At 41.1% G+C, this 27,942-nt stretch overlaps 1 pseudogene; it reads left to right on the forward strand.

Moving 5' to 3' along the window:
* Window positions 1-27,942, forward strand: part of LOC127416017 (laminin subunit alpha-2-like) — a 336,769-nt pseudogene that overhangs the window by 135,920 nt on the left and 172,907 nt on the right.

Consider the following 27,942-nt stretch of genomic DNA (forward strand, 5'->3'; position numbering starts at 1 on the left):
GTTGGCCTTCTGGAAAGTATGTTCATTTACTGTATATGTGCTCAATACTTGGTAGGGGCTCCTTTTGCTTTAATTACTGCCTCAATTCGGCGTGGCATGGAGGTGATCAGTTTGTGGCACTGCTGAGGTGGAATGGAAGCCCAGGTTTCTTTGACAGTGGCCTTCAGCTCATCTGCATTTTTTGATCTCTTGTTTCTCATTTTCCTCTTGACAACACCCCATAGATTCTCTATGGGGTTCAGGTCTGGTGAGTTTGCTGGCCAGTCAAGCACACCAACACCATGGTCATTTAACCAACTTTTGGTGCTTTTGGCAGTGTGGGCAGGTGCCAAATCCTGCTGGAAAATGAAATCAGCATCTTTAAAAAGCTGGTCAGCAGAAGGAAGCATGAAGTGCTCCAAAATTTCTTGGTAAATGGGTGCAGTGACTTTGGTTTTCAAAAAACACAATGGACCAACACCAGCAGATGACATTGCACCCCAAATCATCACAGACTGTGGAAACTTAACACTGGACTTCAAGCAACTTGGGCTATGAGCTTCTCCACCCTTCCTCCAGACTCTAGGACCTTGGTTTCCAAATGAAATACAAAACTTGCTCTCATCTGAAAAGAGGACTTTGGACCACTGGGCAACAGTCCAGTTCTTCTCCTTAGCCCAGGTAAGACGCCTCTGACATTGTCTGTGGTTCAGGAGTGGCTTAACAAGAGGAATACGACAACTGTAGCCAAATTCCTTGACACGTCTGTGTGTGGTGGCTCCTGATGCCTTGACCCCAGCCTCAGTCCATTCCTTGTGAAGTTCACCCAAATTCTTGAATCGATTTTGCTTGACAATCCTCATAAGGCTGCGGTTCTCTCGGTTGGTTGTGCATCTTTTTCTTCCACACTTTTCCCTTCCACTCAACTTTCTGTTAACATGCTTGGATACAGCACTCTGTGAACAGCCAGCTTCTTTGGCAATGAATGTTTGTGGCTTACCCTCCTTGTGAAGGTGTCAATGATTGTCTTCTGGACAACTGTCAGATCAGCAGTCTTGTTTTTGTTTTTGCTTTTCTTTATTATTGTAAGAATTAATAAAACAATTTAATTACAAAAAAGAATGTGAAATGTCAAAATAAATAAATAAATAAATAAATAAATAAAAACACTGCATCTCTGTGGCACTTTAAAAATGTCTCTGTTTGTTTTGAGCGACCCATCCAGCCTGACACAACAACATTGACTCAACCAATGGCATGAGTTGGGGGCGGGACTTGATCTGTTTGATCGATCAAAGGCAGACTGGGGCATCAGTGTTTCCCCTATATGCATTTTGCAGCGGCGCTGTGCCACTGTGAATTATGAGCAACACTGTTGGGATTTCACCTGGTTAATTTAATATTCTTGGTGCAACATAACGCTTGCCAGCCCCAGTCATCTGTGTGCTTTCTACACTTCGAAAGGGAACCCACCACACACACACAAATACATGCACTTACTCATAATGACATCACTGCATAACAACATGTTTCAAACTCGCTTTATTTCAAGTGGCCCGCAAGCTCATTTCTGAAGCGTAGGATGGCAGGGGATCGCAACGTTTCACTGAACTATCAGCACTTTCCTCGTGAATATAAATGAGCCTTCCCCCATCATCTGTATGTTTTGGAGTGCATTTTGCTCGCTTCAAAAGTGGAATGAAACAACACTACACTGTTCAGTTATCAACACGGCTTAATCATAGCAGCACGAGCACAGAGCAGGTGCAGTAATTCGCGGAGGGAATTGCGAAACCCATTTGGATGTGGTACAGAATTGTCTGTTGCACAAATCTTCTGTCTTGGTGATGAAACTAGTTTAAAACAAACAGCACCCACATTCTAAATGGCACAGAAAAAAACAAAACAAAAAAAACAAAACAGGAGAAAACATAAATTAGAAGGCTTTTCCATTCTCAAATCACAATGCTTAAAAAACTTTACCATGGATTTACTGTAGTAACACTAATTGTACTGTATTACTTATGGTAGTTGTGGCAGAAAAGCTTTCTAAATGCATTTAGACTGCTGTTTTTTCATTACAAAAATGCCATAGTTCTTTATATAGAAACCATAGTTAATAACCATGGTAGTGAGGAGCCAAGCATGGTTTTACATGGTTACCATGAACTATCACAAATATCATTGTTGTACCATACTATGGGTACTATGGAAGAACTATGGTGCATTTTCATAATTATGGACCAAGCTATCAGTTTTCCATCTGTGTAAAATATGTACTCTTGTAATGCTCTTTGATTGTAGGAAAATGTAAGTTGTTTTGTTTGCCTTCAGACATTCCTAGAGATGACTTTAATTTAATTAGTTGGAGCCTGATGAAAGGAATCTGTAAAGAAGCCCCAACTTAGTCACACTGTCAGAATATTTCAATTTAGCCATATAAAAATTAGGTGTACATTTCTTCCACAGATGTTACTGTTGTTAATGTCATAATTTTCATCCGCATCCCAACCTCAAAATCAATGCTGTACTGTCAAATGTGCACTTCAATGCACATAACATGTAATGTTATTTGCATGGGTGCTACCAAAGCAGGTGCTGGTGCCACATTTTCAAAGGGAACAATAAACCATGATGTTGCCCAGGCTGAAATCGAGTTTGACACCCCTGTTTTAATATATTCCTCAACCAATACGCGTTAATACAGGTCTGGCATTGCAGGCTTGTGGACATGCGCACAACAGCACCGCTGCTGAAAAAAATCCTAGGGGAAACACTGGGGGAGTATTTAGAAGGCTGTTTGAAAACAATGTTTATGTTTGCAATTCTGTTCGGTGGCGCTAGTGGAGCAGAAATTACACACTTTAGCTTTAATGCCCATGGTTTTGAAATGAAGTGTTCAACAAGCACAAATGGGTGTAGTGTTCAGGGCTCCACATAATTTTGGCCATGTAGTGTAGCCTCTTTACCTCAAAAGTCAACGATGCAAGAAACGGCTTTAAAAAGTATTTCATCGTTGGGAAAGAGTACTTTGTAACTCCAACTGCATGTTTACATTTGTTTACATATGTCATTTTTCTTACATAAAAGAATGCTTTTCAAACATGCAGTGCGTTAGAGGCTAAATAAGCTCATCGTTACCTGAGCCTGGGCAAAAGAGTGCTGCTCTATTCACCAAACATCTTGTGAACTTGTCTCAGCAGTTTCAGTAACACTTTTCATGATGTGGCCGTTTTTGTTTTGTCTAGAATTCATCTGATTTGTCTGTGTAGTGAAGCTGTTTATGTTTACGTGTGTGTTTTTGTAAGCCTGAGTATGTGTGTTTGTGTTGTGCACAGCTGTGTTTTTGTTTGTGCGAGCCTTTTCACTAGCTCACAGAAATGTTTACATCTGCATGTGTGTTAAAGCACGCTTGTGTATGCATTTACGTACCTGTTTGTGTGCAAGCAAGAATTTGTATGCATTTGTGCCTGCTTTGCTCAGCCAACGCGAGTCATATTCTCTTTTTATTTAATATCAACATATACACACTCTCCTTTGACTTATTCATGCTGCATTTCAGAAAAATGTTTCCATTCACAATATTCTTTTTGAATAAAAGACAATGCATTTTTGTTGCAGTTTACCACCAGTGGTCTGATAAAGAAATAATAATAAAAAAAAACTCACAAATGAGATTCCATTAATTGAGATCTCAGCAATGTGCTCAGATTTTACAAGATGTCTGCAGTTAAAAGTCAAATATCTCAATATAAACATTTCTCATCAAATTCTCCCAAGACCAAATTATCTGAGAAATACTATCCACATTTAATTTATGGGTAAATGATGTGACGGCAGTGGTGCAGATTGTTTTAATTTTATTTTTTATTTTTTTACCCAGATCTATTAAATATACTGTGTATATATATATATATATATATATATATATATATATATATATATATATATATATATATATATATATATATGCAATTCACATGAATTGCTTAAGTGTACCTCTTCTGTGATGAACATGCTTTCAGTTACAAAAACAAAAACAAAACAATTCAATTACTTCAAAGTCATTGAAAAGATTTCAAAGCAATTTAAAGTCAAAGGGCTTAAAGCTAAAAAATGGCATGTTGTGTAACTATCCAGAGACAGTAAAAAAAAAAGAAATATCTCTCATTAATAGCTGAAATTCTTAAAAAAGAAAAAAAAGACATGCATAATAAGTGCAGAATAAGCTATTTTTTTTTTTTTTAAATTTAATTTATTTGAAGAAAATAAAATAAATAAAATACTGTATTTATACATATATATTTGAAAAACAAGTGCTTGTGGTTCACCCATTCACACAGTTCCAAAGATTTGAACCCAATTAAAGTTATTATACAAATCTAAAAACCAGATGCAGTATCACAGAAATAGAGGAGGTGACAGCGTGTTTCACTAAATTTGCAATGAGCAACATTGGAACCTGCAAAACCTTTTCCAAAACTATATGAAGATAAATATTGCTTTTTTAATACTGTATTGGTGCATATAAATTATATTTATTATATTATAAATTAAATACCATTCTTCATGTTCATTTAGTGGAAAAACTGTGGAAAACATGCATTAATTCTTGATCTAGATTTTTATTTCATTAAAATTTTTGAATGTACTTGGCTACAGTGACTGTTAGAAATGGTTTTAAAATGATGATATAAAATCACTTTTATGTAATTTCCCGTGGTTGTATGCCAAAAGGGGGCCCCCGGCTGGATGGTTGCTTGGGGCCCCGGATATCATAAACCCACCCCTGGACTTGACACGTTTTAAAATATTTATTAATTCATTTATTTTTAAAGATTTCTCATTGTTATCACCTCGGACCACCTTATCTGTCAGTGACCCTTATAACACCATACTCTTACTGTATGTCACAAGGAATTAAAGGATCTGAGACAGAATAATACAACGAAACATAACTAATAACTCAATTAAATTTCCTGAGCTTGAAAGACCACCCTCTGAGCAGTAAAATTGTACTTGTTATTTTACTGCAGCCTATGCACATGTCTCTTTGCATGTGTGCATGCAGTGCTGTGCTCATGTGTATGACAGGTAATTATTGTCCCTTAAGCCCTGTTTTGCATGTGCACACCTCATTAACTCTGTGCAAATAGAGAGTCCAGTGCTCATAAATCCTCAATCTTCTAGCAGCTCATGTGTGTGTTTTTTGTGTGTGTTCATGTCAATAAAGCATGCTTTTCCCGGCAGTCAGTATGGTGGGGTGATAAATAAACGAGCAGAATGAATCGCATCTTATAATGCTTGAGGATGAATCTGCTCACAGTGTCAATGTCGGGATGTATGGGTTACCTGTTATTGCATCAATGCGCGTGCACACACACACACACACACACACACACACACACAATTCTTCACAATTTATTAAACCTCACTTCCTGCAAACATTTCACATTCCATCAAAAAATATCTTTCTTAAAGACACATAACCCACATGCCTACTCAATACATAACACTTTACACAATACAGACAACACACACACATATATACAAATGATAATTTTTATTTGTTCATTTGCTAATGCATAATAAACAAAACTCAAAATTAGGGCTGGGCGATATGGCCAAAATTGTTATCATGATATTCTTTTTCATATTGTTCGATATCGATATTTATGACATGCAATAAAGTCATAAAGGTTTGTAATGGCATGAGGGTGACTAAATAATGACAGAATTTTCATTTTGGGGTAAACTAGCCCTTTAAGACAGCAAATGAGAGAGCGATGGGGAGACATCTGATTAATCTGCACTAGCACTGTATCAGATGTGATAAAGGATGGACAAAAAAAGATGTTAATAGATTTTCCTCCTTTAGGGTGGTGGGCTGTGTTTGATTGACAGCGGGTCTGGGGTGACCGTGTATCCGTTCTCCGTAGCTGAGCGGAGGATAGATCTGCTCCCGGAGAGCTTTCAGCATCACACCTCAGGACTGGCCACCAGTAAAAGGGACTTCCACTCTGTCCTGAACAACATCGAGCGTCTGCTCCTCAGGGCCTCCTATGCTCAGGAACACAGCACCATCTACAGGTCCTCTCTACTACTGCAGGCTGCCTCTGTGTTTCTGGAGCAGTCAGAATACACACACACACACACACACACACACACACACAAATTAAGATGCCAATTGGGCAAAATATTTAATTATGAAAGTGAAAATAAATGTGTAACAACAGTGTATACTTATGTCTGTATCTGATTCTCCGACCCATCAAATTGTCACTGTTTGACAGTGTGCAGCTTTTACATGTCAAACACTCTCAGTCATGTACATCACTGTTGCAATTATTGGCCGTTTGCTGCAACAACAAAAAAATGCCCATTTGAGAACTCAACCAATCAGCATATAGAGAGGTGGTACAAAAATACATTGATTAAAAGCCCAATGTCTAATAAACAATCAGATAAAGGTTCCAATGCAAAAAGTGCTCTTGAAGCTCCCATAGACTCCCACTGAAGCATGGTTTCAATAGCGTGTGTCCACTGACTTAGACGGAGTAGTGGCATAGCCAAGAGTGGGCCGGGGTGGGCCTGGGCCCACCCAAATTAGACCCAGACCCACCCAGAATATTAGTGATTATTCTTTGACTTCAAATATATATTTATAAAATAGTAAAAAAAAAAAAAAACAAATGCATAAATTCTGATTTCTGAAAGTGTGAAAGAACTGTTTGAATGCACCGCTTCTCTGTTGTTAAGGAAAATTTGGTAAAAAAAAGAAAGAAATTGGGCAAAAACCTGGCCCATCCATTTTTATTGAGGCCCACTCAAAAGTAATTTCCTGGCTACACCAGACATACTCATGTAGAAAAATGTGGCTAGTGATGTGTGATATTTTACTCTTCTGTTTGCTAAAATACTGTAATGGTACAAATCACTGGTACATATATTAATCGTCATTGCCTCATTTCAGATTAAAAATAAATAAAAAATATGGGAAGCTATGCTTCCCGTGCAGTCTTACAGAAATCGACACTGTGCAGCACTAAACCTGTGCTATCTATAACTGGATTGTGAATTCGCCCCTATGATTTAGCTGAAACCATTTGTAAAACATTCTCTCTCTCTCAGGTTGGGTACTGTGAGCATGAGTATTGCGTCTGAGGACTCTCACAATGGCGATCAGGCCTGTGCTGTGGAGGTGTGTCAGTGTCCTCCTGGATATGACGGCACGTCTTGTGAGGTAAGCAAGGAAAAGCAAGGACTTTACAGCAAACAATTAGAGTGGCAACGTTAAATTGAACAAATACTGTAAATTCATACCAAATAAAACTTAATCTGTACATAAATACATTTATACTAACTGAGTGCATGAACTGCAATTATCTAAATATTTTACTTAAAAGTGAATTCTTCAATCATTTGTTTGGACTGGTTGAACCGTCTGGATGAACTGATTCATTGAATTGAATTGGACTTCCTAACACTACATATAAATGAAGCTGTGAATCTTTATTTTAATCGGTTCATTTACATGAATTGTCCAAATGAACCACTTCATTTAAATATTTTGTATTTCCCTTGAGCTAGAGAGCTACAACGGTGTAGGTGAGTTTGTTTACTGCCTATTCAACATGACAAAAAGTAATGTAGTGTTTTGTCATGTTACACCATTACTCGCTGAAAAAAGTAGCTACGGACACGCTACTGTGTAAGGTACCTGTGATTACTGTAAGTTAACAGCTGCCTTTAGTTTGTTAGTTCTCAACACGGATGATTGCTGGGGCATCTTTCAAGGATGCAAACTACAGTAGTTCTTCTCTGCAGGCAGTAACTGTAGCTGTTCAGTATATTGTGTTTGTGTGTGATTGAAGTTTGGATCTGCACCAGGGGTGGCTGACTATGTTGAATCAGTGGGATATGCTTTCTCTCTGTATAAGTGTCTCTTCTATTAAAGCTGCAGTGGCTATTGATTTCTGAGTGAGCAGTTTTTATGCTGACGTGAGCAGGTAATCATGCTGGCCAAGAGAGACACACAATGAGACACTCTGATCATCAAAAGCACTTCTGACATCACCAAAACCCCTAGCACACACACACACACACACAACATAGCAGAGATTTCTATGATGATTTATGAGTAGATACTAACCCAAACCCTATGCCTGAAAGAAAACTAACCCTAAACCTAACCCAATATTAAAAAAAAAAAAAAAAAAAAAAATTTTACAATTAAGTACATCACCAAATGTCCAAAAAGGGAGGTTGATCAGAGGTCGAACTTCTGGAGACAACATTGTCCCAAAACTATGGCTAGATATGTACATTCACTCACACACACATTAACTTTACCTCAGTTCTGTTTCATTCAAATATCATTTGATCGTTTAACATGATATGTTTTATATTGTATAAGACATTTGGTTCCTTCAGTGTTGGCAAAACTTTTCCCACTCACATTTTTACCAAACAGAATGTGGACATACAGTATAACACAAATTATTTTAATAATTAAACAATTACTTACTACTAACCATAATCCACATCCTAACCCTAAACCTGAAATAAAACTTTTAGAGCTTTTCAGAAAAGCTTTCCTAGAATTGTAAAAACAGTAATTGTTTATTTATGTCTCTTTTCTTTTATTTCTTTTTTTTTTTTTTACTAAGGATGTCTCTGAATGTTCCCAAATGTTCCATGGTACACCATGACCCCAGCAGCAGTGAACCCCCATGTGACGCTGGTGAAGATGGGGGCGCAAGATGAGCTGGAGGCCTTTCTGGAGCTCTTCGCGCACACGGCCCAAGCTCTGGAATGGCCGTGGGTGCAATGGGCAGTCCACCTCCTACTGCTGCTGACCAGGAAGGCCCAACTTGCAGCCCAACAACTCCCAGTCGACAACCTCCTGAGGTACCTTGAGCTGAAGAAAGCCATCCTGCAGCGGGTCGGCTGCAATCCTGAAGATCATTGCCAGCGGTTCCGAAAACTGACGCTGAGTGAAGTCAGGCACCTGTTTGCCATCGCTCAACAGCTCCGCGACGCCTGCCGGCAGAGCGTGCTGGCCGAGGAGCACAGCGACATCGGGGGTGTCATCGATCTTGTGGTACTGGAACAATTTGTCTTCAAACTACCGAAAGGAACTGCGGAGTGTGTCCAGTTCCACTGACTGGCATCACTGGATGAAGCAGTGCAGTTGGCGGAGGACCATTTAGCGGAGTACCCTGGGGCCGGCGAGCCCCACTCTCTCTATCTGCGACATGCCACGAATGTCAGCTGGTGAATCCGCTGGCCACTCCAAAAGAGTCATTGCGCAATCTTCCGTTGATCAAGGTTCCCTTTGACAGAGTTGGCATGGACCTTGTCGGGCCATTAGAACGGTCAGCACGCGGGCATCGCTTTGTGTTGGTTCTGGTCGACTACGCAACATGAAACCCAGAAGCAGTGCCTCTTCCCAACATATCAGCACGTAGTGTTGCGGAGGCACTCTTCAGAATAATCTCCCGAGTGGGGATTCCGAAAGAAATCCTCACTGACCAGGGCACTACTTTCATGTCATGTACACTACGCAAGCTGTACGAATTATTGGGTATTAAATCTATTCGGACAAGCGTGTACCATCCACAAATGGACGGCTTGGTCGAACAATTTAATAAGACCTTAAAAAATATGATTCGTAAGTTTGTGCACGAATATGCTCGGAATTGGGATAAGTGGCTCGAACCCCTGTTATTTGCTGTGTGAGAGGTCCCACAAGCCTCCACAGGGTTTCCCCCGTTTGAATTGTTATATTACTTGTTACTTGTATTACTGCCCACATCGAGCTCTTAATCATTCGCAAAGTGACAAGGGCCCTTTGAGGCTACACAGTGAGTTGGGGAAGCTGATTATGAGGTAGTGCGTTCGGTCCGAGACCTTGTCCAGCTGGTGTGGATCCGAGTGCGATTGCTGTGTTCATATATGCTTAAACAAGCCGAACTAAGGGAGAAAACACACCAGGTTCCAAAATGAATGCTCCAAACGAGCCAGGTGTGAAAACGCCCTTAGATGATGTTTATCGTACACTTTAAACCGTTTTGCCTCGTCTTGCTGGACATCGAAAGATGTATTTGATGAGTTCCGGTTACCTTTCCTCTCTGTGTAAAACAGCTGAATGTTAAACCATACTTTCCTCACAGGTGCTTTGGGTGAGTAATACTGGGCTGATGAACACTAACTGGGTTCCCATCTAAATGTTTAACATTTTTTAAGCACGTTTCTAAAAATTAGACTAAAGAAAATACGAATAGTCGCACGTTTCCATCCACTATGTCATGCGCATTATCTTGAGGTAGCTGCCTTGTCTTGATGGAGCAGCTGAATGACCATCCTTGCTTTGGGAAGAGTTTTATTTACAGGATTGGAGCAATTGTACATCGTTTTATTACATGCTGCCTGGAGACGCAGCAGAATAAGTGTAATATCTGATATAATGTGGGCTGAAATGGCTGCGTGATGCCCACACATAACCAGCCTGCGCATACCTGGGAGCGCTCCAAACTGTTTTGGCGGATTGTGAGGTCCCACTTTAATAACCAGCTGTGGGTTAAACACTTCCGAATGTCAAGGTCTATGTTTGTAGAATTGTGTGCCAAGGTCGGACCTTTTGGTGGACCAGTCACATCAAGCTATAACTCATAACACATGCACAAATGGTCAAAACACGTCATCGTTTTGCAAAAAAAAAAAAAAAAAATTCCATCACCTTAATGCGCATTTTAACTAATGCGAAACTCAAGAAATCCACCTCCTCCTAGTGCATAACATTTTATGCGAATTATGAGAGTTTATTCACATGTCAAGCGTTTCCATTCAGGATTTCTTATGCACAGTTTCAAAATGCGCATAAAAATAGTTGGATGGAAACCCAGCTACTGTTGTCTTTTCTGTGTTTCCTGTAGCACTTCACAGTTGATTTAAATATGGTACTGCATTACTTGATGATGTTGTTTTGTGATGTGACAGTTAATCCCAACTCTGAGACTACAGTATATTCACGTCCAGAGGTCATTTGAACATAGGCATAAAAATCATGTCTCATTACGGAGGACAGCAGAGTTGGCGCATTAATATAGAATGGTGATTAAAACTGACCGGAACTATCTGTGCATTAAACAGTTTTAACGCATACATTCAGTCCAATCAGAATCGAGTATTCTAATGTACCATGGTATATATAAATACTGTATACATATATATATATATATATATATATAGTGGCCCCTCCCTCTTGTCACCGTCGCCCGCCTCTTAGGGTCATCCTTCAGACAGGTTCACAACGGGAGTGTGCTGGTGAGAGGATAGGTTCAACTTAATGAACCTCGTTTGGGCAGCGGATGATGAGGCACACCTAATGTGAGTGGAGCCTCATCAATGCTGCCATGAAAACGCAGAGCGCGCCTCTCCTCAGGGAGCCGGCTTCTACTGTATCTATTTGTGTGCACACACTGGCATCCTCGCAGGTCCAGGAGCAGACCGGGGAGGGTACTGGCTGAATTAGATGGTTAGATGAGTCGCCGGGGAGAACTGCATGTGTCAAGGCCAGTGGGCATGGATGCCGAACCTCCTTCCCCTCACACTTGCCGCAACAGAAACCGCCACCCCCTCGTGCTGCGGACCACGGAGGGGAACGCACTGTGGTCGCTGGACCCCACCCACATCCTGGACCATTCCTTTAGACACTCCCCATAGTGCCATTCACTACAAGGATGCCAGATCCCCCTTTATTTTGACACTTTCCCCTTGGACACTATTTATTCCCCTTATGAAGATGTTTATTATTATTTAAAATAAACACCTTTCCGAGGCCTAACGCCACACCCACTGTGTCTGTCTCTTGATCATCCCACTGCAATATATATACAGTATACTGTATATTGTGTGTATGTGTGATCTCTGCAGCCAGCAGTTCTGTTCCAAAACCTAGTGAGCTGCCTACCTAGACCCATTTTAAAAATGATGTTTCCTTAGAAGATACCTTGTTATAGAGATCTGCACGTTACTGTTTTTTCCCACAAGTTTTTATCCCAAATGATCCCGCTGAATTTTACTCCATGTTAACCCGCTCTCTGACAACAATGATTTTCTTCCTGATCACTCCCATTCCCACAACCCATCATTTGTTTTCCACATAGAGCAAAAGCCATGCAATTATAGAACAAGTAAATACAAATAACGTTTTATTGTTCCTGTTACTGGTGTTATCAGATGACATGTGACATGATGCCCATCTGATTTGCCTGAGGTTGATTTCTTAACACTAAATTTACCATTTTCCAGTACGAGTTTCACATCCTTTGATGTCACAGTGTGTCCACGCTTTGCTCTGGCATTCTTCTAAAGCGCTGTTGATTACCTGCTTAGCCTGCTCTAAATATTGGGTGTCACACTTCTCAGTGGAAGGAGGAGGCAAGAAGCAAGGTTTCCTGGTTCAGGTAGGCGTTTAATTGAGCACTCTGTCGTTCCACACAGTTTCACAAACAAATCGTTATTTAGATAGTCCCACTTCATCTACTTAACAACATATGATGCAGTGGCCTTCCTTGTGCCAATCTCTCTCTCTCGTGTACTGGCGGTGTGGCTCTTTTATGCCACTCTCCCCGTGCTCACTGAAATTAGAGACAGGTGTTAGACATAATTTAGCTCAGGTGTAAGCGCACTTACCGGTCTCTCTCTCTCCGGAGAGATGCTTGACCACGCCCCCGCTGCCACATTGGGTAATTTGATTCATATGCTGTATGCAAATTTTTATGTCGTATTTTTGGTTTATTGTTATAAAAAATAAATTTGTTGTAAAATAAAACAATTATTATTATTTTGTTGTTGTTGTTGTTGTATTAATTATTTAATAAAATAATAAAAAAGGATATCCACATCAGATTTTTCAGGCTATTCTCTGATCACCTTCTCTCGTCCACATCTCATGGAAGTACCGTCTGCTCCCGCCTTCAGCTCGGGAATGTAATCCCATGCCACAAGAAATCGAATCGGGTCTTGTGGAATTTCCGCAGGAATGCAGACTCTATCTTGTTATGCAAAGAATCTTATTCAAATTGTGTATTTCACCCAGTATCTGTGTGTGTTGTTTGTTTTTGTGCTTAAAGGATCAAGTCATTAGCTTAGCATAATGCAAAAGTAAGACTTAATTGGAATCAACTGTATCCATAATTTTTTTTTCTTAAACAGGCATGATAAAACAGGCTCCACAGACCCATACTCTATGCAATAAAAATAATTATGATCTTTATTATTATTAACAATATTATTAATAATAATAAATATTAGAATTTTATTATACTATAGTAATGTATTTCGGTTCTAATTTCTTAACTTTAAAAACCTGGGGCTTTTATTTTTATGGAACACTCTAGGAAGACGGTGACCTTACAGTGCCTGTGTGTGGGCTAGTTCAGAGTAGTTAAATATACTACTCATTCAAGATTTGGTGAATTGTTCCTCTGATTCTGGAATGTAATGTAATTTGACAAGCCTATTATATTATATTATATTATATTATATTATATTATATTATATTTATGTTTGGTCAAATGTAATGGAAATGTGGGTGCAGCTTTTTGGCATGGAAGAATTTTATAGCTAGGTGCCTTCAATAGATGGCAAACAGCATCAGCTGTGTGCGCATTCATAGAAAACAATGGTTTCAAATTTTAGGACACTGTATGTCGACCGTGTGCAGTGTGCGACCCCTTTAAGAAGCACACACACACACACACACACACACACACATACATACACTGACATGCTCCACCGGAATAGGTCTTTATCAGTGAGTTATATAAACTTCCCTCGCGCTTCAATTGACAGAAATAAATCTGCTCCTTCATTTAGTAAATCAAAGCACTTTGTGCTCAACAATGATCCATTAATTAGCAGAGCACAGATGAATTACTGCCACCACCGACAGCTTAGACTTGAAACCCATGATGCGTATTAAACCAAAAGTAGCTCCTCATATTTCCTTCTCCTTCCAAATACACTTTAACTTCCAAAAAAAACAAAAAAAAACTTCACTAATAATTTCCTTGTGATTAAAATGTTTTTTCTTTGATGAGCTAATAATTTCCTGCTCTTAAAACAGTTGAGGGTGTTGTGAGTTTGATGAAGTGTGTGTGTTTTGCAGATGTGTGCAGTGGGGTACCGCCGGGTAAACGGAACCGTGTATCATGGCGTGTGTGATCTCTGCCGATGCCACGGACATGCAGAACGCTGTGATGACATCACTGGACACTGCCTGGTAATATGAACAAAGTGTCTGTGTGTGTATTGTTGAGTAGAAAGAAATTATTTTGTTGTAATTTCTCTTTCTTTTTTCATATTGATTGTAAAGAATTGATATCCTTGATATCCTCACTGGTGCTTTTGTTGTTTGTTGCTGTTTGCCCACTATCACTTAGAACGGAATTAACAAAATAACTAAGGCTGTCAATTTAACATGTTAATTCAGTGTGATTAATTATATAAAAAATAACGTCCATCCATCCATCCATCACTTTCTTTTCTATCCATCCATCCATCACTTTCTTTTCTATCCATCATCCCTCCATCCATCAGTTTTTTCTATCATCATCCATCCATCACTTTCTTTTCCATCCATCTATCACTTTCTTTTCCATCCATCCATCCATCACTTTCTTTTCTATCCATCCATCCCTCCATCCATCAGTTTTTTTCTATCCATCATCCATCCATCCATACATCCATCCATCACTTTCTTATCCATCCATCCATCCATCCATCCATCACTTTCTTTTCTAGCCATCCATCCATCAGTTTCTTTTCCATCCATTCATCCATCCATCCATCTATCCATCCATCCATCACTTTCTTTCCATCCATCCATCCATCCATCCATCCATCATCACTTTTCTATCCATCCATCCATCCATCCATCCATCCATCCATCCATCCATCCATCCATCACTTTCTTTTCTATCCATCATCACTTTCTTTTCCATCCATCTATCATCCATCCATCTATCACTTTCTTTTGCAATCCATCCATCCCTCCATCCATCAGTTTTTTACTATCCATCAACCATCCATCCATCTATCCATCCATCAATTTCTTTTCCATCCATCCATCACTTTCTTTTCCATCCTTCCATCACTCTCTTTTCCATCCATCCATCCATCACTTTCTTTTCTATCCATCCATCCATCACTTTATATATCCATCATCCATCCATCCATCATTTTCTTATCCATCCATCCATCCATCAGTTTTTATATCCATCATCCATCCATCCATCCATCCATCATCCATTCATCACTTTCTTTTCCATCCATCCATCCATCCATCACTTTTTATATCCATCATCCATACATCCATCCATCATCCATTCATCACTTTCTTTTCCATCCATCCATCCAACCTCTTCCTCTTTCTTTCTCTTTACTTTTCATTTACTCTGTCATTGTAAATCCATCATCCATCCATCCATCACTTTTTATATCCATCATCCATACATAAATCCATCATCCATTCATCACTTTCTTTTCCATCCATCATCCATCTACCCATCCATCCATCCATCCATCACTTTTTATATCCATCATCCATACATCCATCCATCATCCATCCATCCCTCTCTTTTCCATCCATCCATCCATCCATCCATCATCCATTCATCACTTTCTTTTTCATCCATCCATCCATCCATCCATCCATCCATCACTTTTTATATCCATCATCCATACATCCATCCATCATCCATTCATCAGTTTCTTTTCCATCCATCCATCCATCCATCCAACCTCTTTCTTTTTACTCTTCATTTACTCTGTCATTGTAAATCCAGAGTAAATGTCACAGGTCTAAATGGGTTGTTTATTTGCATGCATGCAAACACAAATGAGGTTTGGGTCCATCTGACCCCTGTGTATTGAATTATGCCATAAGGTACATAAAAAACTCATTAACAAACCCTCAAATCATCAATCAAATGCAAACAAACAGCCATTAACTTGTTCAGACAACAGTATTGCTTACTCTGCCAACCACTTATTATACGCCAGTTCTGAGCACACAGTTGTGAATACACAGTTTTGAATGATTAACTGTGTCTGTAATACAAGTTCTAGTTAAGACTGCATTAGTAAATTTTTGTTCTGTTATAATTTACTCACCCTCATGTTGTTCCTAACCTTTATGACTTTATTTTTTCTGTTGAACACAAAAGAAGTTTAGCAAAGTGTACAAGCTGCTTGTTTCCATACAATGAAAGTGAATGGTGACCACGACTGTCAAGCAATATATTCAGTGAATAATGACTTTAGTCTGTTCCTCACACAAACCTTGTGTATGGCTTTAGAAGACTTGGAATATAGTGTGTAAGTTGTATGGACCTCTTTTATGGTGCCTCTTTGGAGCTTGGCAACCCCTGGTCCCCATCCACTTTCATTGTGTGGTAGAGCAGCTCGGACATTCTGCTAAGCTTTTCCTTTTATGTTCCACGAAGGAAAGAAAGTCATACAGGTTTGAAATCACATAAAGTTGTGTAAGTAATCAATGCCAGAATATTCTATTTGGGTGAACTGTTGTTTTAAGTGTGGGTAGTGTGTCTTCAGGTATTATGTAGTGCAAATACGGTTTAATACACTGTATATAGTTTTCTTCTGTCTGTCCTGGGGTAAATGTGTTTTTATGTGTATTGTAGGACTGTAGGCACCACACTGGTGGACCAAACTGTGACCGGGGTGCTCCTGGTTACTACGGAGATGCCACCAAGGGAACAGCCAATGACTGCCAGCTGTGTGCCTGTCCTCTACTGACCCCATCAAACAAGTATGCCAACGCTGATTATAGTTCATCTATGACATCTTACTCTAAAACTAAATGGTGTCATGTACTTCCATGAAGTTTAACATACATAATAGTTCCTCTAACCAGTGACTAGTGTTGGGGAAATACTTTGAAAGTAAAAACTCGATTGTCAACGATATGCTGATTCCTTAATGTAATTATATACAGTGTGTGTGTGTGTATATATATATATATATATATATATATACATACAGTGCATTCAGAAAGTATTCAGACCCTTTCATTTTTTTCACATTTTGTTATTATCACGAACTCCTGCTCACCACCAGAGGTCTCCCTCGCCTGAATTCTAGAGCTTGTGAACTACTATTCCCAGCATGCCTACCTGGACTGATTACACTCACACCTGTTCCTAATTTCAAAGACTATTTAAGTGCTGCTTTAACTAGAGTCTATGTGATGTCATGTTTTGCCATTGCTAACATTTCTGAGTGTTTGTACTGTTGATATTGCTTGCCTGTGTTAGACTCCTGCCTGTTTCCCCACCGTTTGATTCTCTGCTGCCTGCCTTTTGATTACGTCTTGTTCACCTGGATTTATACTTTGATTGTTTGCTGCCTGCCCTGAACCTTGCCTGTTTATGACCACGTCTCTCATCTGTCTACACTGTTCTATTGCTGGATATTTACCCTGCCTGTCTGTTTTTGATTTGCACTTTTTCTAATAAACCACAAATGGATCTAAACCCCAGTTCTTTGGAGTCTGTTACAGTTATGTTGCACCCTAATGCCTAAATGCTTTAAATTATTCTTTTTTTCACATCAACCTACACTCCATACCCCATAATGACAAAGAAAAAAACTGATTTTGATAACTTTGCAAATTTATTAAAAAGAAAAAAACTGAAATATCACATTGATATAAGTATTCAGACCCTTAACTCAGTACTTAGTTGATGCACCTTTGGCAGTGATTACAGTCTTTTTGGGTGATATGCGACAATCTTTACACACCTGGATTTGGGGGTTTTCAGCCATTCTTCTCTGCAAATCCTCTCAAGCTCTGTCAGGTTGGATGGGGACCGTCGGTGGACAGCCATTTTCAGGTCTCTTCATAGATGTTCGATTGGGTTCAAGTCCAGGTTCTGGCTGGGCCACTCAAGGACATTCACAGAGTTGTCACTAAGCCACTGTTGCATTGTCTTGGCTGTGTGCTTAGGGAAATTGACCTGTTGGAAGGTGAACCTTCAGCCCAGTCTGAGATCCTGAGCACTCTGGACCAGGTTTTCATTAAGGATATCTCTGTATTTTGCTGTGTTCAGCTTTCCTTCAACCCAAACCAGTCCCCCAGTCCCTGGCACTGAAAAACACCCCCACAGCATGATGCTTCCACCACCATGCTTCACTGTTGGGATGGTATTACGCAGGTGATGAGCAGTGCCTGTTTTCCTCCAGACATAACACTTGGAAATGAGGCCAAACAGTTCAATCTTTGTTTCATCAGACCAGAGAATCTTGTTTCTCACAGTCTGAGGGTCCTTTAGGTGCTTTTATATGTGTCTTTCACTGAGTAGAGGCTTCCATCTGGCCACTCTGCCATAAAGCCCAGATTGGTGGAGTGTTGCAGTGATGGTTGTCCTTCTGCAAGTTTCTCCCATCTCCACACATAATCTCTGGAGCTCAACCAAAGTGACCATCAGGTTCTTTGTCACCTCTTTTACCAAGGTCTTTCTCCCCTAATTGCTCCATTTGGCTGGGTGGCCAGCTATAAGAAGAGTTCTGGTTGTTTCAAACTTCTTCCATTTAAAAATTATGGAGGCATGGGGGCCTGAGTAGGCCAGCGAGTACTGATGCTGACTACCACCTCTGGAGTCGTGAGTTTGAATCCAGGGTGTGCTGAGTGACTCCAGCCAGGTCTCCTAAGCAACCAAATTGGCCCGGTTGCTAGGGAGGGTTGAGTCACATGGGGTAACCTCCTCGTGGTCTTGATTAGTGGTTCTCCATCTTAATGGGGTGCGTGGTAAGTTGTGCGTGGTTTGCGGAGAGTAGCATGAGCCTCCTTATGCTGGGAATCTCCGTGATGTCATGCACAACGAGCCACATGATAAGATGCATGGATTGACTATCTCAGAAGTGGAGGCAACTGAGACTTGTCCTCCACCACCCGGATTGAGGTGAGTAACCGCGTCACCACGAGGACCTACTAAGTAGTGGGAATTGGGTATTCCAAATTGGGGAGAAAAGGGGATAAAAATAATAATAATAATAATAATAATAATAATAAAGAATTATGGAGGCCACTGTGCTCTTGAGAACCTTCAATGCAGCCAAAAAATTTTGGTAGCCTTCCCCAGATCTTTGCCTCGACACAATCCTGTCTCTGAGCTCTGCAGGCAGTTCCTTTGACCTCATGGCTTGGTCTTTGATATGCATTTTCAGCTGCGAGAGGTTTGTGCCTTTCCAAATCATGTCCAATCAATTGAATTTTCCACAGGTGGACTCCAGTCAAAGTATAAAAACTTCTCAAAGATGATCCAGAGAAATGGGATGCATCTGAACTAAAAATGTCATAGCAAAGTGTCTGAATACTTATGTCAATGTGATATTTCAGTTTTTTCTTTCTAATAAATTTATCAAAAATCTGGTTTTTGCTTTGTCATTATGGGGTATGGAGTGTAGATTGATGCAGGGCTCAAGACAGCGACTAAAATGGTTGCAAATGTGACCAAAAATAATTGATTGCGACAACAATTTAAAAACTTGTCACCATTGGTGACAATCGGATTGTCTGTGTTCATATGCAGTTACGTCAGATATCATCTTGTGAGTTATTGATTACATCTATAGAGCATGCACCAGTGTGTCTCGCGCCGCTTTTCACCCATTCTGTTGTGATGACGAGCTTGCTGCACCGCACGCAACAACAAATCCAGCGCGAGAGAGTCGTGACCAAATGACTCTTTTAAACCGGGTCTTTTTCATGAATCACCTGAAAAGAACTGAGGGTGTGAACTCAGGAGCTCAGGTTAGCAGTTTGAATCAGAGTCACTTTCTCAGCAAATCATTCGTCAGTGTGTTCACAACTGGGAGCGCAGACATTTCAAAATAGGAGTCCTATGTGTATTTTGGGCTTCTTTATAATTAAAAGTCCCGCACCACTTATATATGTGTGTATATATATATATATATATATATATATAATATATGTGGCAGCGGGGGTGTGGTCAAGCATCCGTCCGGAGAGAGAGAAAACGGTAAGGGCGCTTGCACCTGAGCTAAATTATGTCTAACACCTGTCTCTAATTACAGTGAACACGGGGAGAGCGGCATAAAAGAGCCACACCGCCAGCAGACCGGGGAGAAAGCCTGGGTCCAGAAAGTTATTATTGTGAAGCTGATTATTATTGTGAAGCTGAAGAGATTATTATTGTGAAGCTAAAAATTTATAATTGTGAAGCTGAAGAAATTATTATTGTGAAGCTGAAGAGATTAGTGTGGTCATTAAAAGCCTTACCTGTGAGTGGAGCAACCTGCCTCCCGTGTCCTCCTTATTGACTGTCCTTTACAATATATATATATATATATATATATATATATATATATATATATATATATATATATATATAAGGAATAATTGACGACGGACCATTGAATTGTTGAAAAATAATGCACACTCTGCGCGGAGTGACCGTTGCACCTCAGGTGTGCATTATTTTTCAACAATACAACGGGCCAGAGTCAATTATTCTGCTTATACCACGGTTACCACACCTTAAGACATCATTCAGGGTTTTATCTTAAGACATTTTAATAATAATAATTACAATTTTATTTATCACACATATACAGTGAAATTCTTTTTTTCACATATCCCAGCTAAGCTGGGGTCAGAGTGCAGGGTCAGCCATGATACAGTGCCCCTGGAGCAGATAGGGTCAAGGGCCTTGCTCAAGGGCCCAACAGTGGCATCTTGGTGGTGCTGGGGCTTGAACCCCCAACCTTCTGATCAGTAACTCAAAGCCTTAACCGTTGAGCAACCACTGCCCACATTTTCTGGGTTTTATCCCTAAAACGCTCTTATGATTGGAACTACTTTCTTTCACCACAAATTCAGCATCCCCCCTTCGTTGCTTATTCAAAAATGTCACGTTAGAACTAGCAACAGAGGATTGCGAGGCTTGCAGTGAAAAGAAAGGGGTGGATGGATGGATGGATGGAAAAGAAAGGGATGGATGGATGGATGGATGGAAAAGAAAGTGAAGAATGGATGATGGATGGATGTATGGATGATGGATATAAAAAGTAATGGATGGATGGAGTAACAAGTTAGTGCATTTGTGCATGTGTGTGTGAGTTTGTATTTGAGGGATGAAAAGAGAAAATATCAGAAAATGAGAGAGATCGCTTCTGGGATTACCTTTTTTGTTGCAGCTCTCGTCAGAAGTAACATTGCTTCTGTAGGGCTTTACTGGTTGTTTAGATCAGTGTTACTATCAGAAATAATTGGTAATTATTTCTTTAGTTATTAATTAATATTTAAATGAATTAATTGAATCTAACTCATTAAAACCTCATATGGGGCTCCAGTAAATGTAGTGCGCTACGTTTAGGAGTGGGTTTTGTTATCAGTAATAATTAATAATTATCAAAGATAATTATTAATTATTAAAATCAATAGAACATTGATGAGAATCAGTGTTAGCTTTTTCTAATCCTTTAAATCAACAATTATCAAAGATATCTTTAATTGTTAACATTGATGAAACATTAATTGAAATTAACACTAGCTTACTGATCATTCAAATTCAACAATCATCAAAGATAATGATCAATTATCAAAAATCAATAGAATATTAATAAGGATTAATATTGAAGGGGCACCACCCTGGAATCAGAGACTAATAACCAGATAGTAAAACAGTCTCAATATTAGAATTTTTTTTTTTTCGAAAATCAATATTCTTTGGATGTCAATTTTCCTAAGAAAACAATGAAGGCTTGAATCCGAGCACTGACATCCCATCAGCATGACACAGGTGTATGCAAAACAAACCAAAACACTTCTCTTTGTAATATAACAAAGTTTATTTATGCAGTAATATCAATTAATAATTAATACAATGCAGTCAATAAACTTCCGACTTACAACTACAAACTAAACAGTGATATGATTAGATATGGAAATCAAAATAATCCTATAACACATGAGGGTGTGTGTGTGTGTGTGTGTGTGTGTGTGTGAGAGCGAGTGTGTGTGTGTGTGTAAGGAGGGACGCGCACAAAATGGCGGACGTGACTCTCGTGGAGAGTATGTCATGCGAGACTTCCGGCCAGAGAATATGGCCGCGAAGGTGGGCGGAGAGAAACCAGTCAATGGCTTCTACCAGTTACCGCATGTATCCGCTTGTACGATAGCTTAAGGACAAAGCTGAGCTTAATCACGAAGCTATCTACTAGCCAAAACTGTGTGCGAGAATGTTTGTGAGGGGTCACGTGTGTGTGTGTGTGTGTGGTTAGTACGAGAGAGAGAGAATTAAGTGATGGCCCCAAAGCCAGTTTCGCGATCATGGGAGAGAAGCAGCTGTTAGTTTATCACTCAGAGACGCGGTGGATGGCTCGTAAACCGTCCTGCGGTCTTTGATTCTTTAATGGATAAACTCAGTTTGCCGGTCTCACCCGCGATATCGGAAATGCACAACAGTCCAATGTGGTTGGACTACAATACAACAAATCAAATTCGTGATAATTAATACCCTGCATATTAATAATGAGCAGACATGGCGGTCCGTAAACTGTACAAGCAATAACCTTGATAAACAAGAATAACACACTATAATATTCTATCTCTGCCCAGACGTAAACCTCTTACTTGAATCGTATGAGGACGTAGAATGTGTGTTCATCCATCCTTTAACTCCGACCCGGTTCCTTGAGGCTCAGGTGATGATAGGAGGCCGTTTCCTCACTCTGCCGGCGGGCGGTACGGCTGCTGATTCTCGGCGGGCTGGTGGAGAAATCAGCGACGTCGACTTGATTGAAGATGGAAGAGAAATCTTTTATCTCTTCACTTCTGCAGGCAAACGGATGAAGATGCGGATTGCTCGGCAGTCTCCTTCGGATCCGTTAGAGTGTTCGGTGGAACACAGAGTAATCTCAACTCGTCCAGTGAGATGGAGATTGTATGGCCACAGTTTCAAGTCGGACGTTACTTCCTTGTGCCACGAGGCTGCACCTGAGAGCAGCGATGAGCTGCGTCTACACACGGCGAGCAAAGTTGCTGGAAACAAATCCCGGAAGCATTTCAGAGGTATTTCTACTCCTGATGGATGTCATGGTTGAGGTGCGTTCTGTCGTGTGCCACATCCAATAGGAGTTGAGAGTTCGATCCTTTAGTGAGCAAGGCTTCATGGGATTGGTAGTCTGTTTTGGACTCCCTTTGTTTGATTTTGGCGCGGTTTTTATCAGTAAGATTTATGACTTGTTATGTGGGGGCCTGAGTTAGGTTTTATGACTGTGTTAGGCCTGCCTTTGTCTTCTATCTGAATACATGAGGCCCAACATTCCCCCCTTTGGTCTGAAGAGTTGGTTGTTGTCCAGCATGTTTAGAGCAACTGAAGGGCCAAACAGTTCTTGTAGGTTCACAGCAACCTGTGGGTTACACCATCCATGTATTCCTGATAGGAAAAAAAACGGTTGCACAGTCCATACATTTCATTAGAGTTCACAGAGGCTTTATCGTCTGGACAGAGATTGAGGCACATCTGGGCATAGAACTTCTAGCTAAATCTAAAACTACATTCATCACACATAAATATTTCAAGTTATTGGAAGGCACAGCATTAACCGTAACACAATCCTTTGTTGTTCTTTGGTCATAACACAAAATCAAAGTAGAACCTGACATTGGTTACTAGGAACAAAATGTTAGAGGAAAGGAGGGTTAAAGGTTAAAAGGCTTATCCTTGGAAATTATTAGGGTTAACCTGTGGGATGGGCTCAGACTGGTGTGTAAAATGCGGCTGTATGAGGAGGGAGTCCAGTCTGGCCTGTAGGTGTTAAATGTACCTGTACATGGTGTGTGCAATAATTGTGATGATCCAACCACTAAGGAGGAGCCAGAGGGCAACCAAACTGATAGTGTGTTCTTGGTAAGATGACGATCTGCTTATGTGACTAGGAAATATAGTGGTCAAGCCAGTCGGTTTGAGACTGAACTTCACTAATTTCATCCCTTCAGCCTGAAGCTGCTGTTGAAGGGTGTCATCAACAGTGAGGCTGTGACCTCTAAATGTGTCCATGATCTCAATTTCTGCGTCATGTTTGTTGACGTTGAGATTATGGAGGACAATATCGTCAATGTGCACGGTGGCTCCTTGGGGAACCGTTAAGAACACCGTTTGGTTTGGTAGTGTTAGTTTAATGGCTGTATCATGGCGGTTGTATGACAATGGGACTTCGGTGGCTGGTGTGTTAACGAGCCAGCGAATGCCTGCTCGCTCTACCCTTGTCATTGTTCCTTCATCTTTGATGGACATGCTACCTTGACACTTGTTCAGGGAATTTGGCTCTTAGGCCGCAGAGGTAGTTAGTCACCTCTCTAACAAAGGGGTTGCCTTTGGACAAACCCAATAAATGTTCTTTATCTTGGTATACATTTATGTTAGGGATAAGTTAGAGCGAGGGGTCCTCATCATGGTAGGCGAGCGTTGATGCTGTTTTGAGGTGAATGTGTGCATTACCTCTCTGAAAACCAACATTAAATATGGACTTTAGTCTGTATATATTCTGCTTTTCTATGATGGTAGATTGAGGATAAATCCTATTTTGAGGTTCTGAGGATTTACATGGATTGGAATTTCAATGCCAAAACTATATGCCAGGTGTATCTGTGAAGGTTGCACAATGGAGATATTAGCGGATCTAAGGATTTGTTCAACAAGGTCTAGGGAGACCAGGTAAGCTGGAATCCTTCCACCACTCAGACTGTTGACTGAGGAGCTAATTTCCCTGAGGTCCTTCATTAGATCTCTAACGATACACACATAAGTTGTCTTCTCTGACAAAGTCCCTAAAGCGTGCAAAGTGTTATTGATAAGAATGGAGTGCAAATTTACAGTGACTATAGTACCCTGAAGGGTTTTATTCAGGCCCTGTAATTGTTCTTATTGGATTTTTGAATGATGGTGACTTGTCCATCTGAAGCTGGTGAACTGTTTTCTGGACCAAGTGGTCTCAGTATGTCAACCTGAGCCCACGTGTCCACGATGGCAGTCAATGAGCGAAGCCAATCGGTTCAGTAGGTCCTGGCCAACTAACAGTGGTTCCGTATTAATGGGACATATGTAAACAGGGTGTACTAGCATCATCCCTTGAAAGGTGTCAATCCAGGCCCGTTTTGTGATAGACGACCTATCTTGCTTGTAGCTTGTGATGTTTACGTTGCAGGTCTCTGTCAATAATGGTTTGCCAAGGGAGAGTTTTGCTCTAGCCACCTCTGCGAAGGTGTTGGAACCCATTAGACTTATTTCGGAACCGGTGTCAAGTAGTGCGTGGGAGGGGATGCACCCACATGTCAGGCGTTGCCCTTACGGAACAGATCGCTCAAGAAGGTCAGAAAAGGAGGGTGTGGCATGTTAGGAGTGGTTGTTTTGGGGAGCAACTTGGACCCTGTTCCCCTTTTCCCGACCTACAAAGTAAACTTTGGTGTTAACGGGAGGAGGTACATCGTCTAGTCATACTGACGAGGTTTTAGCGCCGTATTCCTTTAAGGAGTTCGGCGGACCTGGTGAACAACGGAGCATGTCAAGCTTCGTTACTAATTCAGTCAAGCATCTCCTTATATCCTCCATTTCCTTTCTCAAATCTTGTTCTCTGAGGGGGTTTGAAACCTTTTCTACCCACCCACCTTCTTGTTTGGGTTTTCGTTCGAACTGCACCTTTCCTTTCGACCGGCGAACGTTTTGTCGTTTTTGCCTGCCGTGACCCTGGGGGTGTGTCTGGTCACCACCCCCCTGGTTCTGTTGCCTACCCTGCTGGTGGGGTGATCGGCACCTCTGGGGTCCTGTTCTAGCATTCACCTTAATGCGAGGTATTTCGTTGCCTTCAAGTGCTAGGTCTGCACATTCTGAGGCTTGGATCCCCAGGACTCTGGCGTCGCCTTCATGCCCTCGGGCAGGGCACACGCGTGTCTCCCATGCCAGTTGCGTGTATGTTCTGATTTCCTGCATGGTGGGGTTGCCCATTCTGCAGTGCATCGTGACGTCATATCGCACGCACTCATGAAGGTTGTGAAGGAAAAGAGACTTGAAATCTCGTTCCTCCTCCAAACCTGGTGCGTTACTTCCTTGGAAGTATGTGGTTCTCAGGCATCTGTAATACTCACACGGAGGCTCGTGCCTCTTCTGGGTGATGGCGAAAGCAGCTATGGTAGCGGAGGCTTCATCGATATACAGCGAATACTCCTCGCATAGGGCTTTACACAGAGCTGAGTAGCGGCTTCGAGTACCAGTCGGTAGCATTTCCATGAATGCATGGACACTCCTTACCGTGGTCTTCCATATGAGCTTGAGTTTTTCACACGACAAAGCGTAAGGCAAGTCAATCAGACAGTGCACAATTTCCCTAAGATAATTGTCAATGTTTGAATCTCAATTATTTGGGTCAAAGTGCTCCATGTCCCTTGCGAGGGACTCGAGTTGTCGGATGCGCAAGCGTTGGTGGCGGTATGACCACGGGTCGTCCGAGTCATCCGAAACACCATAGTCACTCGGATCACTATAGCGATGAGGACAACTTCCTCCCCTTCGTGGTGGGGAAGGAGTCCATTCGACGCGTGGGGGTGGACCCCGGGTTGCGAACAGCTCCCTGGCTAATGGGATCTTTGAGCAGCTTACACCACTCTGGGCTTGAAAATAATTGTCCCCCCTCCTTGGTGTGGAATCAGTCAGTTTGAAACGCAAGGTAGCGTGACTGAAAACTGACTGGGGGGGCAACTATAAGGAGGGGCACCTGCATCCAACCAGCAGGCCACTGGAGGAGCTTGAAAGGTGTCTTGGAGGACGAAGTTGGAGACTGTATCACTAGGGGCAGCTCGGCTCCTAGCGTGTGTCCCTGGGTTTCTCAGGGGCACATTTTTATGTGTAGCGCTAAAGAGGGGGCCCTCTGCTATGTCAGATGTTGTGCTGTGCATTTCAGCTGTACTTACCTGATCTGACACTTACCTGAGGCATTATTTTCCTGTGCCTGGGCTTTCTCAGCTTGGGTGCACCTAACGTCATTCTTTTCCCTCTGCACCGCTTTGTAGCTGCTCTGCAGCTGGGCGAGCTGGGCCTGTTGCTCTGCGGTTTGCAGTTGGGTTTCGTGGTGATGAAGAAGGAACATTTGGCCCACTAGGTCCGGGATTGTACTCTTTGGCTTCCCGACCGGGTTGTTGACATAATCAACTAGTTCCTGCAATGCTTCATCACAACAACTAATATTGTAGCCGTTAAGGTTATCTCTCTCCTCTACGGAGAGACGGAGGACAGCAGCGACAACATCTTGCAGTGCGGGGTCGACTGACCTCTGTGGAGCTTCAGTTCCAGTCACGCGGGGCGATTGGTGACTCATTTTACTGGGGCAGTAAAAATACTTGCGACACAGTGGCTCTGTTACCTTGTTGTTTTACAGTTGCTATACTGCTAACATGAACGCACAGGTGAGAAGCTTCGACCTGTGGCTTACGGGCTGCTGTTATGTAATGTGCAAATTTCACTGCGTTCTCTCTTTGGTGGATGTTAGTGAAGTGACTTGGCACATCTCTGTAACATCTAGGTGAAAGCGTTAGGAGTTAAATAACAACAACAGCAGGTTTTAAGCAGACTATTGTAAATTTACCAACCCCTAATTCACTCTTAAGAGCACTTTCACACCACACTGGCTTATGTTTGGCAAGTTGTGAGAAGTCAATTGTCAAACAGAAACAAACTTTGAAGTAAAGATTCAAGTTATTACTTTGGATTCTTATGCATACACACTGTGATGAACCTGGCACGTAGGATGACTCACACGGGGCACCAATTAATATGTAGGGCTTTACTGGTTGTTTAGATCAGTGTTACTATCAGAAATAATTGGTAATTAATATTTAAATTAATTAATTGAATC

Source organism: Myxocyprinus asiaticus, chromosome 25 (assembly GCF_019703515.2).
Source record: "Myxocyprinus asiaticus isolate MX2 ecotype Aquarium Trade chromosome 25, UBuf_Myxa_2, whole genome shotgun sequence".
Lineage (NCBI taxonomy): Eukaryota > Metazoa > Chordata > Actinopteri > Cypriniformes > Catostomidae > Myxocyprinus > Myxocyprinus asiaticus.